At 55.2% G+C, this 17587-nt stretch overlaps 1 protein-coding gene across 1 annotated transcript in view; it reads right to left on the reverse strand.

The window, feature by feature from the left end:
• Positions 1-17151, reverse strand: part of Ppara (peroxisome proliferator activated receptor alpha) — a gene marked incomplete at its 5' end in the record, with an annotated part of 43503 nt that extends 26352 nt beyond the window's left edge. The window contains 1 exon segment of the mRNA NM_001173004.1: positions 16972-17151.
• Positions 17152-17587: the final 436 nt, after the last annotated feature.

Raw genomic sequence — 17587 nt, forward strand, 5'->3', positions numbered from 1 at the left:
GCTATCTTGTTTCCCTGCGTGTGAGCCTCACGTGTCTCTTCCCCACGGTCAGGTCCCCACGCAGCAGGGCCACGCTTGCCGTGGTCACCTAGCGGTGGCCAAGCTGGGTGGGTGCCAGGGACAGCTAGGCACACGCGGGGGATCTGGGTGACATTTGTGTTGCTCCGGTAACTAAAGATGTCCACGTGCCGTGTTTCATTTTTTCAGTCTTCTAAAACTCTGTTTCGAAGAACCACGTTTAGTTTTGATGCATCCAGCTTACGGATTTTTCCTTCTGTGGATGTGCTCAGGGTCACACGACGGCGTCTCTGCCAACCCGGGGTCACACGGTTTCTCCTGCGTTTCTCCTAAAGCTCTACAGTTTCAGATTCTATAGTCAAGTGTACGAGCATCCTATGTGAGTTTCTGTTTATCCGGTGCGAGGCATGGAACAAAGTTAATTAGGGGCATTTGGACACCCCAGAGCCCTGGCACCGTCGTTCCCAGGTGAATTACCTTTTGCTCCACACAGATGCCTCTCCATAAGTGACAAAGGTAGGCTTCCTCCCGTTAACACGGTGAGTTACAGCAAGCCTGGGAGTGTGACGCGGGTCTCAACCTGAGGCCCTTGTTCTAAGTACATCCTTAGGTTTTTTAAAACACTCTTAGCTTTTGAAAGACACTTATTGATTCTTTTGTTTTTTGAGACACAGTTTCACTAAGTTGCTCAGGCTGCGGTCAAAGATGCAACCCTCCTAACTCAGCCTTCCAGGATGCTGGGATTATACACCACCTGCCTGGTGAGTGACAGCTTTTTAAAAAGAGATTAAAAGAAAACAAAACAATCAAAATGATACAGGATTTCACAACAAGATAGGAAACTAACCACGGTCACATGTTGCATTTTTTGATCTTTGAAATAGTTGCTCAGAGATAAGATAGAGGCACGCAAACCAGATCAAACAGTGTAAGCACGGCCTGCTTTTCTCCATGAACTAACAGAATTAGCAGTGCAATGATCTCATCTGTATTTCCTTCCTGATCTTCTCTTTTTCCCCTTTTGGACCTTATTCACTCTTTCAGTTTCTTACACAAAGGAGACGATACACAGTTTATACCTGCGAGCCTGATTTATTTCACTAACCAGTATAGTTTCTGGTTGCATCTATTTACCTATAAATGCCTTGAATTTGTCTTTCTTTATAGCTGAGTAGTACTCCACCGTATAAAAATACCCCATCTTTTTTTTTATTTATTCAGTGGTGAGTTTCAACTTTTGACTGTTACCTCTTCTTGCATTCCTGGGGTCAATCCCACAGATTCCATTCCTGTTATAAACTGCTGAATTCATGTCCAAAACCTTTGTTCAGAACGTTTGCATCTAGGTGCACGGAGGACGCTGGTGTTTCAGTTTTCTCGTACTGACAGACGGGTGCTGGCTTCACAGAACGAAGGGGAACCCACCTCCCACCTCTGTGCTTGGATTTTTTGGAAGCCAGTATTATTTATTTCTTCCTTAGGTATTTGGCGGAATAGGATTTGAGCCTAGGATTTCTTTGTGAGACACGCTGTTGATGGACTTAGGACCGGTCAGGTGATCTGCTCCTTCCTGAATTTAATTTTCAGGGTCTGCCGTATTTCAGGAAAATCTCCCTGCCGAGGAGCCGGGTTTTATTCTGAGACGTTGCAGTGTTCACTGCAGAGGACAATCTGCACCTTCCGCTCTGCAGGGCCTCGCAGGTCTCTGGATTTGCAGCAGGCGCTCCAGGAGCCGGCCGTCCTGCTCAGCCCAGTCTCCGTCACCCTCCGTCACCCGGCGTCTGCCCAGCTCCTGGACTTCTCCCCTCACCCTGGGCCTCCTCTGCCTGCTCCTCCGCAGCCCTGGAAATCTTCCATGAGTTGCCAGAGTTGTCCACAAGTTCAAGGCTGGACAGTTTTGTATTTCTGTAAACATTCTTGAGCCTCATCTAGACACAGTTGCATTACTCGGAAAAATTCCAATTCCTTTGTATTTTGATTTCGAGATCAGGCAGGATCAAGCCCGACGCCGTGGAGCTGAGTGTGTTCCTTTCCCACGCATGAGCGAGGCCAGGTCTCCTAGGGGCTCGGGTCCCCCGAAGTACCCTGCGAGGGTACCCAGCGTGGACTCGGGCACTGTTCCCGGCCCTGTGTGAGCACGGGCGCCGTGCCCTGCAATCCTCTCATGTGGTCCTTTACGTGGCCTCTGCTGACTCTGTCCACCTGCAGGCACCGAGGGTTCCCGGCTACTTCCAGCTCCTCTCCTCTCTGGAGGGCTCTCTCCCGCTCTGCTGGTGAGATGCAGACGCCTCGGTGCCCCAGCATCAGGTCCTTCTCCTGGGCTCAGGACGAGGAGACCCTGCCTGTGCCCAACTGACTTTGCAAGAGCAAATGGCGCCAGGGCGGTCGGCTGTTCATGGGCAAAATACAGACTCTCCACATCTTATGCAAGAATTAATTCAATACGGCTCAGGGACTGAGATGCAAAACCTAAGGCTGCTGGGGAAAACGAGAAACCTTCAAGATCTAAGACCACAGCAAGAGTTCTTGGGCTTGATGCTACAGGCAAGAGCCACACAGGGCAAGAGTGATAAACGGACCTCAGCAGGATTAAAGTTCCCCACTGACAAGAAAAAAACAACCCACAAAAGAATGAAAAGACAGTTCAGGTGAAAATATTTCCAAAACCATGTATCTGAAAAGGGACAAGTATCACACACATACACACACACACATACTTTTCAAGCTGTACCATTAGAAAAATCCAATCAGAAAGATCTTAAAAGATCTTACCCCACAGGATATTTAGATGGAGACAGGACATGAAAAGATGCTCAGTGTCACTGGTCACCAGGGAAGTGCAAGTCAGATGCACGCAATCGGAACGGGTGGGGCACAGGCCCGCGCCAGAGGCTGAGGGGTGCAGACCGCTGTGCCAGGTGACCCTGCCAGCGGGGTGGTGACCAGCGGAGCGATTGGCAGCTCCATTTATAATTAAAGGTGCCACAGCACGATGACCAAAGGGCTGCGTTCTTGGACACAGAGCCCAGGGAAATAACCTATGTGTACCCGAAAACCTGTACACACACCCAAACACAGTTATCTAAAGGGGAAAACATAAATCATTTGGACATCAAAATTTGAAACATTTGCACAAGAAAGTATAAAAACAACACAAGAGAAAAAATGTTTTCAAATCCTGTGTCTGGCAAAAGCCTGATACAGAATTATCTAAAGATGCTTAGAACTCAAACGATAAAAAGACAGGTGCCCTGCCGCCCCCTTTAAAAATGAGCAAGTGTCTGCAGTGGGCTTTTCTCCCAGAAGACACACACAGCCCACAGGGATATAACGAAGCCCCTGGGCTAACAGGAAAGCGAGAATTAAAACCATGAGATGCCTCCTCACACGTCTGCCGAAACAGCTCTAAGCAAAAGGAGATGCCATAAGCGCCTGCCTTGAAAGCAGGCAGTCGTGAGTTCGATCCCCGGTACCGATAAAAAGGAAAAAGATTAAAAAAGATTAAAAAAAAAAAAAAAAAAGGAGATGCCAGCCAGTGTGGGCCACGCTGCTGCGGACGAACTGGGAACCTCCCTCGCGGCCGGGGGTGGACACCGTGCAGCCCTTCACACACGGTCTGGCAGACGAGCCGGCAGCACCCCCCACAGAGTGGTGCCCACACCCATCTACACGGGAACCTGCGCGCAAACCATCACAGTGACACGGCTCACAGCAGCAAAAATAAAACCAAACCGCTACCAACTGAAAAACGGCTCAATACAACGTCACCTCCTGATGCCACGGAATGTTTCTGGCAATTAAAAGAAATGCAGGACGTGGTGGCTCACACCTGTCATCCCAGCGCTCAGGAGGCTGAGGCAGGAGGATCGCTGGAGGAAGGAGACTGAATGCTCAGAGGCTACGGCGTTTCTTTTGGGAGAGACAAAATGTTCTGAAATCACTTTCTGCCACAGTCACGCGAGCAGGTGCCGCTACCCAGGTCACAGAGTTGTACGCTGTCAGTGCTGCCTGGTGGGTCAGCCACCTCTCAGAGAGCTGCCAGAAGGAATAAAACCCGTGCGTAAACGGGCCCAGCGGCTCACCTGGCAGTGACCTGTGCACACTCCGGAAAGAGCCAGCCTTGCGGATGGGCGGACGCCTGAGCCTGGCTCAGCCAGGCGGTGACCGGGGCGGGAGCACTGGGGAGCCTGTGGGAACCGTCCTGCAGCAGGAAAGCCAGACCTGCAAAGGCCGCACCAAGGAAGGGCGCGAGGAACTGCAGGGTACACGTGTGTGTGTGTGTGTGTGTGTGTGTGTGTGTGTGTGTATGAGTGTGCATGTGTGCACGTGCCTGAGGGTGTCACTGCCCTTCCCCGGACGCTGAGCTGTCTGGTAGCTGTGAATTCACACACCACGGCACACTGCACGACTCAGGAACTTACCAGAGACGCAAGCCCCAGACTTAAGATTGACCAGAGGACCCAACAGGGCCCTCGTGGGAAGTTTTCCCTCCTGACCAAGACCCAGCCTTGGATCAGGTATCGCACCCCGAGGTCCTCTGTCTTCACCTGAAGCACTTCTGCAGTTTATCTTTGTCCCTTACGGCGATGGCATTTAAGCAAGGCCACTTTACAACGCTCCTTGCCTTTGAGAGCTCAGAGGAACTGCTTCAGTACCCGCGGGCAGTAGCAATCTGCATAGAAGAACCCACACCTCTTAGTGCTTTTGTTTTTTTTAGATAGGATCTCACTATGTGCCTCCAGCTGGCCTCGAACTTAGTACAATCCTCCTGCCTCGGCCTCCCGAGGGTGGGATTACAGGCGAGCACTGCCTCTGGCTTAACAGTTCTAAGAATCCACACTCGTGAGGGCTGCTGACCTGAGACACCGCGGGTCCTGTTCCCCAGCTGGCTTCTGCCCAGGCCGCCCATGTGGGGCGGCTCTAGCACCCTAAAGCTCACCCACCCACGGTCACAGCAGAGAGCCCAACGCCGGCTTCAGCTGTGGTGTGGGGCCAGAGCTGTTCCATGGACCCACGATGAATGAACTTAAAGTGCAGGGAACTTGAAGGCCGGGAACAGAAGCAATCCGCTTCCAGGAAAAAACGCAATTTTCTGCCATAAAGTAAAGCTCTGTGTAACAGCAAGAGACACAGGGAACCCACGAAGGGTTCTCGGGTGAGCCTGGCGCCAGGGACATGGAGGAACAAGCTGTGCTTCTGGGTTCTGAGAGAGGGGACAGCGTGGGGCCAAACACAGGAGCGGGTTGGGGAACAGACCAACGTCAGGGGCGTCCAGGCCACACAGCTGCCCAGGCTGGCCAGATCCAAGGCAGGGTCTCCCTGTCCCAACACACTGGGGTGCCTCGCCCACGAGCCCCTCCAGGCCCTCTATAAGCCCCGTCAACCTCTCCCTCCTCCCTCCTCCCTCCTTCCCTTCCTTGGTGGCACAGGGGACGGAAGCCTTTGCACCCCCAGCCTCTGTCACATCTTTGAGGCAGGCTCCTGCTGAGTCGCCCGGGCTGAGCGCTGGACCTCGCCTTGTCCCCTGAGCCTCAGAGGCAACCTACATGCAAGCCTGGCCCGACCGAGCCAGACAGAGCCCTTGGCAGCCTCTCATCACAGTGTCCCAGCTCGGAGGCCCAGCACGTCCCCCCACCCCAGCTGCCCTCACGTAGAGCACAAGCTGGAGTCCTCACAGCGACCCTGAGCCTCCACGGTGACCTGCTGCCACCCCTCTCCTGGGACATCATGTCCTCCCGCTCAGGACATTCCTCCAGCCGGTCAGGCTCTCGGCCCCTCCTGGGAGCCTGGCATGCTGCCCACTCTCCCGGGACACCCCTGGCCCAGCCTGCTCCCCAGTGCTCTCACCTGAGCCCCACGGCTCTTCCCCTGCCCAAGGCCACCTGGACGTCCCTTGTGCCCTCACCCGCTCTGCCCACTGCACGCACGCTCCGAGGCACCCATTCGGTCACTGCGTGTGGTCTGGTGCGCCCCCATAAGCACTGGGATTTTACTTCTGGCACCTGAGGAGTCCCTCACGCACAGTCCCAGGCCTTGCACAGAGGCGGAGCTCCATAAAGGCTCACCTTCCCTTTGGTTCCCACCTCGAACCCTGTTCCCCGGCCAAAGCAAACGCCAGGCTCCCGCCAGGCCCCTCCCCAGCTCTGCAGCTCCACGCCCGGCCCCGTCCTCCCACACTTGACTGTGGAGCTCCAGCGTCCCTGCTCCCCAAAGCCTCCGTCCGGCTCCTGGGTGGAAGGCGCTCAGTGGCTGCTTACTGAGTGACCCCAACACTGGTCCTTGTCTTACAAAGAGCTCGATGGGCCTACGGGAGAAAACCTGCCTGGGAGACCCGGGCCCTGTCTACATGGCACAGCACACCCAGGATGAACCCTTTCCTGGAGAAATCAGGAGCCAGGCGCACACCCAGGGAAGAGAGACAGGCGGCTCAGAAAAGCTGGGCGCTCTCTGCTCTGAAGTCCTGGGGGCCCCCCCGAGACCTCGTGGGCTGATGCAGGTGGGGCTGCCCGGCCCCCCAAGCCTGCGCTCAGCCCTGTTCAATCAGACACAGCGGGGGACACTGACGTGTGATGGGTGTGGACCTCGGTGTCCCCTCAAAGGCTCACGAGGCTGAAGACATGGACGCCGCGCTGACCCTGAGAGCTGCCCCTTCCATGGACCCGGTACACCCACCTGTTTGCTGGGAGCGTAATCGGATCTCTGAGGTCTTTGTATCTTTTTAAAATTTATTCCTGGGTGTATGATTTACAGGGCAAATTTAGATGTGAGTCAGTAGAACGATATTACAGAGCCGTCTAAAGTTTATAGAAAAACTGAGCAGGGGAGACAGAGCTTTTCCACGTACTCTTCCTCAGCCTGGGTAGGGCGGTACCTGCCTGTAACACCCGCACTTTGTGAGGCTGAGGCAGAATGATCTCAAGTCCAAGCCCAGCTTGGGTAACTTGGTGACCTAGTTAAGACCCCATCTCAAAAATAAGAGGAAAGAGCTGGGGGTGTAGCTCAGTGCAAAGGCCCTGTGGTCAACGCTCAGTAGCAACACAAAACCAAACCAAACCCTGTGCTCCTGCTATTCACCTCTCCCTTCTCCCAGAAATCACTCATTTGTCTCACTGCCGGCCCCTGATTCTGCCTTTTCTGCGGTGTCGTATGGCTGGAGTCACACAGAACGTGGTCTTTCCAGCTCTTTTGGGTGTATGTAAGGTAGGTTTGACAATCACATAACTAGGTCCACTTACGAAATGCTCTCCAAAGATACCGTCACCGGTCATGCAGCCACAGACAGCGTAGAGCTCTCACCCTGCAGTCTGCTCCTTTCCAGCTGTCCCCGAGCCTGCATGGCAGTGGCCGTGAACAGTGATGCCCACTAATGCTAATTTGTATTTCCCAAAGGAGAACACCTTTCCGTGTGCTCACTCACCATCCACGCAAACAACAGGTTCTTGGTTGCTTAATTACGTCTAATGTTCCCTTCCTCCTCCTCTTCCTCCTCCTCCTCCTCCTCCTCTTCTGTTTTTGTCTTTTGGAGACACAGTCTCACTATGCAGCTCAGGCTGGCCTCAAACTCACTTTGTAGCCCAGGCTGGCCTCGAACTCACAGCAGTCCTCCTGCCTCAGCCTCCCGAGTGCCGGGATTACAGGTGTGGGCCACTACCCTCATTTTTAATTGGTTCATCTTAGTATTGAACTGGAAGAGTCCTTTACAAGTTCCAGACACACCTTTTGTCTGATACACGCTTTGCAAATCAGGTCATCTAAGGTTTGGATTTTCACCCTTTTTTTCTTAAGAGTCTTCTGATGAGTGAAAATTTACAATTTTGTATGACCAACTTAATGAATTTTTTTTCTTTTATGGCCCAAGTTTTTTGACTCACATGGAAGGAATTTTTGTCAAATCCCAAATCCACGAAGACTTTCTCCTGTACCTTTTTCCTGAAATTTCATAGCTTGCATCTTAAAATCAGATCTATGACAACACATGACACTGTTACACTGCTCAATGACAATTCTTCTTTGGTACGCAGTGGCGATGGAAGCCCAGCACCCAGCTCTCCAGCTGCCCGGCGCCCTCTCACGGAGCGGGCACCCCCACCCTGCAGCAGTGACTTGGCCCTGCGCCGACAGCCAGTTGTCTGGGTGCACGTGGATCTATTTCTAGCTCCCTGCTCTGTTCCATTCATCGGTATTGCTCTCTCTCAATCACGGTGGCTCTAGGATAATTTCTGGAATCAGGTACTGCAAGTCCTGGTGTGTTGCTCCTTTTTGAAATTTTTTTAGTGCCTGGAGGTCTTATGCATTCCCTGTAATAAAAGCCAGGCGTGGTGGTGACACCTGTAATCCCGGCGCTCGGGAGGCAGGCGTGCTGAGGGCATCGAGGGGGCATCGAGGCCGGGGCACCTGGGGAACGACCTCAGCCTAGCCATGGTGGACTAGACCCAACCCCACCTGGTCAGGTCTCTAACACTTCTTCTCAGCAGTTTCCTAGGCTGCAGCAAACGTCTCATCTTATCCCCGAGCTGTTCTCATTCTGATGTTGGATTAAGAACTGAACTAACTTCACATTTCTGGAATATCAACTTTCCATGGTCTTTGGTGTCTACCATTTTGGTTCAGAACTTGGCTCCAGGGCCAGGGATTTAGCTCAGCGGCACGAGCACCCGCCTGGCAAGCGGAGGGTGGTGAGTTCAAGCCCCGGGACCAAAAAAACAAAAAGATACAGAACGTGGCTCTGCTTTGTGTGGCTGGGAGACAACGTCTGTTACCTCTCAGTTCTTATAAGACAATTCCTTTGTCTTTGTTTCTTTGGCAATTTTACAAGGATGTGTCTAGGCAGGGATTTTTAAAATCCTGCTTGTGGTTCTTTAGCACTCCTGAAGGTGTGACTCGATGGCTTTGGTCAGCACTGGTAAACTGCAGTCACCATTTCTCCCCGTAGAGCTGCTGCCGATCCCTCTCCTCTCCCGGGACCCCCTGCATGGCCGTGGAGTTCACTGCCCCTTTCTGGTCCACTCTTCTACCCTCTCCTCCCTTTGTGCTTTATTGTCCACACTTTTTCTAACCCAGTTTATGATTCACCCGTTCTGTTCTCAGTGGAGCCTGTTCTGCTGTTGGAGCTGTCTACAGAGCACACAATTCCAGTTCTTGTATCTTTTAGTTTTAGAATTTGTAGTATTTGTTTTCCAGTCAAGGCCCCTTTTAGGAATACAATCTAGTGTCTTTCACCAAACACGGTCAGCAGCAGGGCCGCCCTGGGGCTCGTGTCCTGCGGTCAGCCCGCAGCGTCACTTTCTGCTTCTCTCCGTACGGCGCTGGGCTGGCCCGTGCTGAGGTCGCCACCGTCCAGCCGCCTCATGCTCAGCAGCGCAAGCCCACAGAAGGCACGTGTGAGCAGAAACCCAACAAAGTTAGGTGAGGAGCCATGGGAAAAGTGACTATGGTTCTACCGCGTTTAAAATTTTGCCAAACACACAGTTAGAACTCGTAGGGTAGGCTGTGAATGCACGGCGAACTGAGGAGCCCAGTACAGTTAGTATTTTTTTAGGATTGTGTCATTTAAAAGACGAGCGACCGCGGGGCTGTGTGAAGCCCTGGAGATGCGGCGGGAGCCCTCACCCCCTCGCACGTCCACGCCAACGTCATGCTCCTTTTAAAGTGTCATTAGCTGCCGACACTTGTCCTCTGCGAGCCGATGGCATGGGCTACTCGGGTCACTCTGCCAGCTCCTTTAAAGGGCAGGGAATTGCTGCAGCCGCTGCCCCCAGACCCAGCACACACCACCTTTCTCCGTCACCTCCCCTTCCCCTCGAGGATGACCAGGGGAGCCCCAGGTCCCCGTCTGCCTGTGCCCAGCGCCACTGCTTGGCCATGCAGTGGTCTCTGGGACCAGCTCCCCTACCTCTCACTCATTTTTATAAAATGCTGTGGATTTATCTCTGGGGGATACAGGGACACCACAAGGGCATACTCTGCTGCCTGTGCCTGAGCTGGGGTCCGAATGAGAGACTCTGAAAGCAGTGACAATGTCACCGGTCACTGGCCCTGTGGCACGTCCACGACAGCCTTCCTTCCCTCGCACGGGAGCCCGGAGCCAGGCCTCCTGCAGCGCCCCCTCCAGGTGTCCTCTGCCCACCTGGACCTGAGCTGCCTGAGCACCGGCTGGCCCCTCTCTTCTGCTGAGGTGCTGGGAACTGAACCCAGGGCCTTTGCACAGAGCCCCCTCCCAAGCCCTTCTAAACGTTTTCTTTTTTAATTTTGGGGCAGTCTAAGTTACTAAGTTGCCCAGGCTGAGTTTGAACTTGCAACCCTCCTGCCTCAGCTCCCGGTTACTGGGATTGCAGGCATCACCACCGCACCCTGATCCTGGTGCTGGTTTTGACAACAAAGGGAGCCCTGGGCCAGGGAACCCTGGTGACCCTGGGAGCTGAGAATAACCCCTGGCTGACGGCCAGCAAGGACACACAGACATTTGAAAACACAAGCTTTCTGAAGCACACAGAGCCACACACCAAGAGGACGGAGTTTACTGTGTGCCTGCCACCTCTGACCCGGGCAGGGAGGGCAGTCCCTGCCCACCGCTGTTGCCTGGTATCAGACGGCCACCAGGACGCTGTCACATGCACTCCTGGGCAGGACACAGTAGCCGTTCCTCCCAGCAAGCCTGGCTGAGCACAAGAAGTAACCTGCCCACGGAGGATGGATCCAGGGGACACGGGCCTGCCCTGCGCGGAGTCTCCTGTCTGCTCTTGCTGGCAAACCGCAACATTGCATATCCCGCCTCCCCCGCCCCGCCACTCCTCTGGGGAGACGGGGACAGCGGCTGCCCGAGGGCTCAGGTCCACACCTGCGCCCAGAACAGGGTAGACCAGGGTGGCCTCCAGGGCCCCGCCAGTGTTTCCTGAGCACAGGTCATTAAATTCATGATTAGGATTAATCATCGCCTAAGATTAGACCCTGCTGACCTGTGTGGGTCCAGCGGGGTTAACCCAGGTCTCCGGGCTTCTGAGACCGAGATCAGAACAGCGCCTTCCGCTCGCTCCGTCTCCCAGCGCGTCCCTGTAGTGAGCAAACTTCAGGGCCAAAGGTGCTGGAGCTGCGGCCTGGGGCCTCTGCTGGGCTCCTCCTGCCTGGCAGTCACCTGGGGCCACTCTCAGGGGTGAGGCCGAGCTTCAGAACAAGGAGACCCTGGATCTGGAGCGGGCCTGCCGCTCCCCACTGCACCCCAGCAGCCGGGCCAGGGCTGGCTGAGCCACCGCAGCATCCCACATGGCTCCGGGGTGGTCCCAGCCACTCCAGAGACCCAATCGGCTGCTGGCTGCCACCAACAAAACCCTGTGTCTAGTTTGGGGAGGGGCAAGGACAGCTGGTGGGAGACACAGGGTCTCCAAGGTGTGTGGAGCAGGGGCTTCCTGGTCGTGGGGCAGCGGGAGGGAGAAGGCCAAGTCCCTGGGGTCTGCGGCCCCCCTCAGGGACACCGAGCACCCTGAGCAGAGAAGGTGGGAAGCTGAGCTCTCCGGGTGGAGGTCTCGGGGCTGAGGGGAGGACGGGGCGGGGCAGGGTTCAGCAGCCCTGGAGAAGCACACAGAGGACAACGTAAGGTGACCCACGGTAAAGGACCCGGGGTCAGTCCATAAAACTGAAGGAGGAGGGATGGGAGTGGGCAAGGGGATGAGGGGCAGGGATGGAGGGAGGAGAGAAAGAAGGAGGGGAGAAGAGGAAAATCGCCTCGGGAAGGCAAGGTCATCCGTCCAGCCACAGCCAGTCGCCACCTGAAGGCGGCATCAAGGTAGGGAGATGATGGGAAGGCGGTGGGCTGGAGCCAGTTTGCAACCAGCAAAGAGACTGGACAGAGCTTCCACCAGGGCCAGCTCCAAGGGCCCTCTGCAGAGGACGGTTGATACCTTGTGTCAACCTGAAAAGTTTAGAGGTTTAACTAAGAGACTCAATAGGGAGCCAGAAGCTTCACATTGTAAACATCCTCATCCTGTGCAGGAGAGGGCAAGGAGATCTCCCGAGCGCTGCACCTGCCCTGGGGGCAGCGGTGGCCGGTATGTAACATAAGGGAGGGGAACAGGCTCGCTCTGCCCGCTGCCTTGAAGTGCTGCCCCTGTGCCAGGCCACCCTGCCTTGGAGCCAGCTGATTACGAATTGAAACCTCCACAAACAGTGAGCTAAACAAACCTTCCTCTCTTCATTTGTGGTGCCAGGTGTTTTATCTCAGCAATAAGAGAAAAATAACCGAGACAAGCACTGAGGCACAGGTCAGCTGAAAACCCTGGGTCTCTGGGTGAGGGAGGACCCTGCACCTTGTCTTGCTGAGCCCAGCACAAGGCAGTCACCGAGGCAGGGAAGGGCCACCAGGTCACAGTGGGACCTGAGTCCCCGGGGAGGTCACCTTCGAGGTGTACAGTCAGGGGAGCAGTGGGACAGGGCAGGGACCCAAGGGAGCCAGAGGGGCTGGGCCGGGACAGCAGTGGACCAGGCCCCGGGCGTGGGGAAGGCAGCGGCCGCGGGCAGACTCTGCACAGCTCCCCAGGCAGCTGGCGTGGGACGCCCTGGTGGAGGTCTCTCCCCGCAAGTTCTACTTTTGAACTCGTCTCTCAGAGGCTCTGTCCTCAAAGAGTCCACATCAAACCCGATGCCATACTGTCCAGAAAATGCTTGTCCCACTAACAAAGTCCATGTTGGAATCCTTCGTTCCCACAGGGTGACCAGGCCTTGTGTCCTCCCTCACTGTGGACCCCACAGGACTTCCGCCCGCGTCAATGACCACTGACCAGTGTCCTCGGATTCACCTAAGCCAGGAGAATGGAGCGGGATAAGCCAGGGCGGTGGTCTGGGGTGTGGAAAGAAACAGACACGTCTCTCTCTCCTCATCTCCAGGTCCTGCCGGGGACCTCAGTCCCTGCTCACACAGACGGCCTGGACCCTGAGAGGACAGATCCCGGTCTGAACACAAGCCATCTGCTCCCAGCTCCCTGCTGACTCCTCTGCTGATCCTGGCTGGGGACTGTGCCCGCCCTCTTGGCCTCCATGTACCACCCTGGCCCACGCTTCCTGGCTCTTTGCTGGGGCTCCGGTGGGCACCCTCCATCCCTCTGCAGTCCATCCTCACTGTCCAGGGCACGTACCTTGGCTGTGCCATCTTCCTCACGTGCAGGCCCTCCCTGCTCTGCATCCGTGCAGCAGCTGACCCCCACCACGCCCTCCTTTGCCGTTGCTGGTCACACGCATGTTCTCTCTCTCTCTCTGTACCAGGAATCAAACTCAGGACCTCATGCTTGCCAGGCAGGCACTTATGCCACTGAGCTCCAGCTCCAGCCCCTCCTCCTATACTGGGGAACTAAACCCAGGGCCTCTGCACTAGCTAGCTACATCTCCAACACGCATTTTTTGAGGCAGAGTCTCACTAAGTCTCCCAGGCTGGGGTCCAACTTGTGATCCTCCTGCCTCAGCCTCCTTGAGTGGCAGCATTACAGACATCCTTGCCGCGCCAGGCCATGTGCGTTCTCCTAGCCCCGCCAATGCCAGCATTCTCTCAAGGAACTTGGACCTGGGGTGCACTTAGGCCCAGGACCCCTCTCTGCTTCACACCTCTTCTCACAGCCGCACATCTCTGACCCTTTCAGGAGGACTCGCTGCGTGGAACGGATGAGGCTGACTCTGACCGTCAGCAAACGCCAGGCACAGGAGACCCTGCTTCCTGGAGATCACGCTCCAACAGGCAGCTTTCAGCGGGAAGAGAGTGGAGGCCTCATTCCACAGGTCCCAGTCCTTCAGATGCTTGCCTGCACGCTGTGGGCAAGCAGGGCACTCCGCGTCCCCTTGCCGGTCTCTGGTGACAGAGTCTGTAACATTTTTCAAAGTGGAAAAAGGGCGATCACAACGCTCATGCAAAACGTGCCCCACGCAAGCCTGTCAGTTGCAGGCGCCTGTGGACACCGTGATGCTGCCGGTCTGTTTCCGCTGGAAATCACTTTCTGTGATGCTGGATGGGGTTACTCAAGCTCACTGGCAGCTGGGCCGCTCACCGTGTCCTGTAGGCAGCTCTGCTGGAAACGCTGCTCACGCGGCCCGAGCCTCCCTCTCCCCAGGAGTAGGTGGGGGCTTGCTGTGGCCGCACCGAGAGTCGCCTGTCATTGCAGCATGTGAGCGTGCACTTTGGGGTCTGTGGTGAATACACACTTGCACACTCACGCCAAGCCGGCACCAATCTCTCGATGTGCATCGAGTGGAGATGTGAGCGTGGCCCGACCTCTAGCAATGGGGTCTCCTGCAGGACGCTTGGTGACTGCCGCCCCATGGCGGTTATCAGGGCACTGCGGACCGTGCCTGCGAAGGCCTGGTGCTGCCTTCCGGTTGGCCCTGTCCTGGCCTCGAGTCCTCCTCTGTTCCAGCCACAGCTATTGAGAATGATGCTTTTGCAAAAGTTCTTGCGGCCGCTAAGCTAAGAGGACGAAGCCAGCGGTTTGCGAGAGAAACCTTTACTGTGTATCCGCAGAGCAAGCTGGGGAAAGGCAAGGCAGCTGCACGAGGAACTGGGCGCCACGCGGCACTAGGCAGACCCAGGGGACGGCGCCCAGCCCGCATCTCGGCAGGTCCCCAGAGGAGGGACACCGGGCAATGGTGACACGCACTGCCACCAAGGCCTAGGGCTGCACCTACACTCGAAACCAAGCAGGAGCGCTCAGGCTCATTCTGCTCTCACTTCACCTACTCAAAAGCAACAGAAACATTCTCCTGGTGTGTCTGTGGGGCACAGAGGGCGACTCTTTCCAAAACCTTTGAAAGATCCTAAAATGGTGAGAGCAGAACAACTCCACAACTCCGGCAGGCAGGCACAGTGGTGCATACCTGTAAACTTGGGAGGCTGAGGCAGGAGGATCATGAGTTTCAGGCCAGCCTGGGCAACCGGTGAGAGCCTGACTCGGTCAAAACAGAGAGTGCTGGCGAGGTACTTGGTGGTAGTGTGCGTGCCTAGCACGTGGGAAGCCTGGGTTCAATGTCCGGCATGGCAAGGAACACACACACACACACACAGACACACACACACCTCCAAAGAACCAGCAAGTCAGACTCAGCCAGTCCTAGGCTGGAAAATCCAACCATGATACGATGCTCCCTTGCACGAGACGCCTGAGAAGAGAAATGTACTTTACACCGGCCCTTCCTGGGCGCCGGAGCCTTTCACCATGGGGTACGGGGTGTTGCTCAGTGCTACAGCGTGTGCTGAGCATGCAAGGCCCTGGTTAGACTTCTATCACACACACACACAGAGAAAAAAAGTGCTTATTGTAAATTGAAATTCCAGGACCAGGGATGTAGCTCAGAAGCAGAAGCGCCTGCCTGGCAAGCACGAGGTCATGAGTTCCAGCTCCACTACCAAACAACAGACTGAAATAAAATAAAATAAAGCAAAATAACTTGAAATTCTGCACCTGTTTTCCCCAGTGACGGCCTGAGGGGTGACACGGCCTGCTCCAGGCCTTAGCAAGGCTGTCACAACAGAATCAGTGAACGTCCGTCCCTCACACAGAAACTGCCGCTTTAAACAGTGGCTACGGAGCATCTGAAAAATGGACTTTACCCAGAAGCCAGCAGACACAGACACAAAAGAGCGCCCTGCAGTAAAAAAAAATAAAATAAAATAAAACAAAGTCCACGGGCCGTATCAGTAAAGCAACAGAATTAGGACAGACGTTACAAACTCCGGCCACTGGAGCCACCATCCCTTCTGCCACCACGGGCTCACCTGCTCCCTCAGACAGAGTAGACGGAGAGCAGGAAGACAGTGTGGCACATTCAAAATTCACCCCCAGTAAAAACCTCCTTACGTCTTAGAAAGAGGCTACTTCAGGCATCCTGTCATAAACCCACAGGCGCTGGCAAACAGCATGGAGAAAAAGCACAGGGTCGCCAATCCCTTCCTTCTCTGCCCTGCCTTCCCTTCCCACACCGTGGCAGGGACAATCATCCCAGCATCCTGATATGAGGACCAGGGTCATGACAGTAGGGGGACGGCCTGCTAACACTGGGCACAACAGGCCTTGCAGCTTCCCAATAAACACCGACAGCGTGAACCAATGAGGGAGGGAATTAATTGTCTGGGATCATATGCACAGGCTGGCTAAATAGTGACGGCCCTGTACCTAAACACTGTGGAACAGTATACAGTCGTTTAAAATGATGAAGCAGAAATAACTTTTTTTTTTTTTTTTAAAACAGGTGCATGCCTGTAATCCCAGCACTCAGGAGCATCACCTTGAGTCCAAGCCAGCTGGGCTACATATAAGATCCTGTCTCAAAACAACAACAAAACAAAACAAAACAAAACAGGAGGAAAATATTTCCCTCTCTCATTCTTGCCTCACACTGTCTCACACACACACATAATTTTTAAGACAGTTTACAGGTCTGATAAACACAAGCTTGCTAGGATGATGCCTTGTCTCACGGATTTAAGAAGCAGGCACAGAACAGGAAAACATTTTTCTTTCTCCTGTTAATTGACTTTTGCGTCTCAGCCATGCAAGACTGTCAGGGCTGCTGCTTCTGCTCTCCCACAGACGGTGAGCACAGAAACGTTTAGCACGCGGCCATCTGGGGGGCCACCCCTGCCCCAGCTGGTGGCAGCTCTAGAGGTGACCTCTGGTATTCACAAGCCACCCGCTAATCAGGCCAGTCAAAGCCGCAGGTCTTAGCACTCAGGAGCGTGGTAAGTAACAGCAGTTCTTAGGGCTCTTGATCTCCTTGTTAACCTGCACAGAGCCAGGCTGCCGCGCAGAAACGAAACACCTGCAAACACCCAGAAGTGAATCCAGCCACACAGACCTTCCTCTGCAAGGAAGCTAGGCAAAGTTGTATCACACAGCGGTCCCTAACCCCCAGACCTAGGTCTCTACAGCAGCAGAAGCAAACTCCAAACAGTAAAGCAGGGACAGGCACTCACCCCGCACTCACCTGTGGCCACCACTTCTCGGCTGGGAGCAGGACTTCTACAGGCTAGCAAGATTCCCGGGGGAGGCAGGCCTGTAACTCCAGCCTTGGCCGTGGGAGGTGCAAAAGGGGGAGACGATTTGGCCTCTGGATCTCCTCAGTTCTCCACCGTCCTGGGAGAGGCACGTCAGGGTGACCCGGCTGCTGCAATGACAGGATGTCACAGGGTCGTGTCCGGGAAGCTCTGTGACTCTCCTCCCATACCCACTGTCCAGCGTCCCGGAGGAGAGGGGCCTGTCCTGCTTCCTTGGGGAGGTGGGGTGGAGGCAGATGGGGGGCCCCTTGGGTCCCAGAGCACCCCCTGAAGCCCAAGACAACACACAACTGGGACTTTTGACAATTGGGGCACATTTTCTTTCCTTTAAAAAAAAAGGCACGGGAAAGCAGGAGCCCGCAGGTGGTCAGGGCTACCGTCGGACTTCGGCCAGCACCGCTCACGTCGCGGGCCTAGGTCGCCCGGGAAGCTCGGACGCCCAGGTGGTGTGCGTGGGACCGAGCAGGAGGGACGCGCCCGAAGCTGCAGCAGTGGATAAGCACGTTCTCCTGGGCGCCCTGGGTCGGCCACCGCGCGCGGGCGCCA

The sequence above is a fragment of the Cavia porcellus genome, unplaced genomic scaffold, assembly GCF_034190915.1.
Source record: "Cavia porcellus strain 051 isolate PalLab524CR breed Dunkin Hartley unplaced genomic scaffold, mCavPor4.1 scaffold_40, whole genome shotgun sequence".
NCBI classification, from domain to species: domain Eukaryota; kingdom Metazoa; phylum Chordata; class Mammalia; order Rodentia; family Caviidae; genus Cavia; species Cavia porcellus.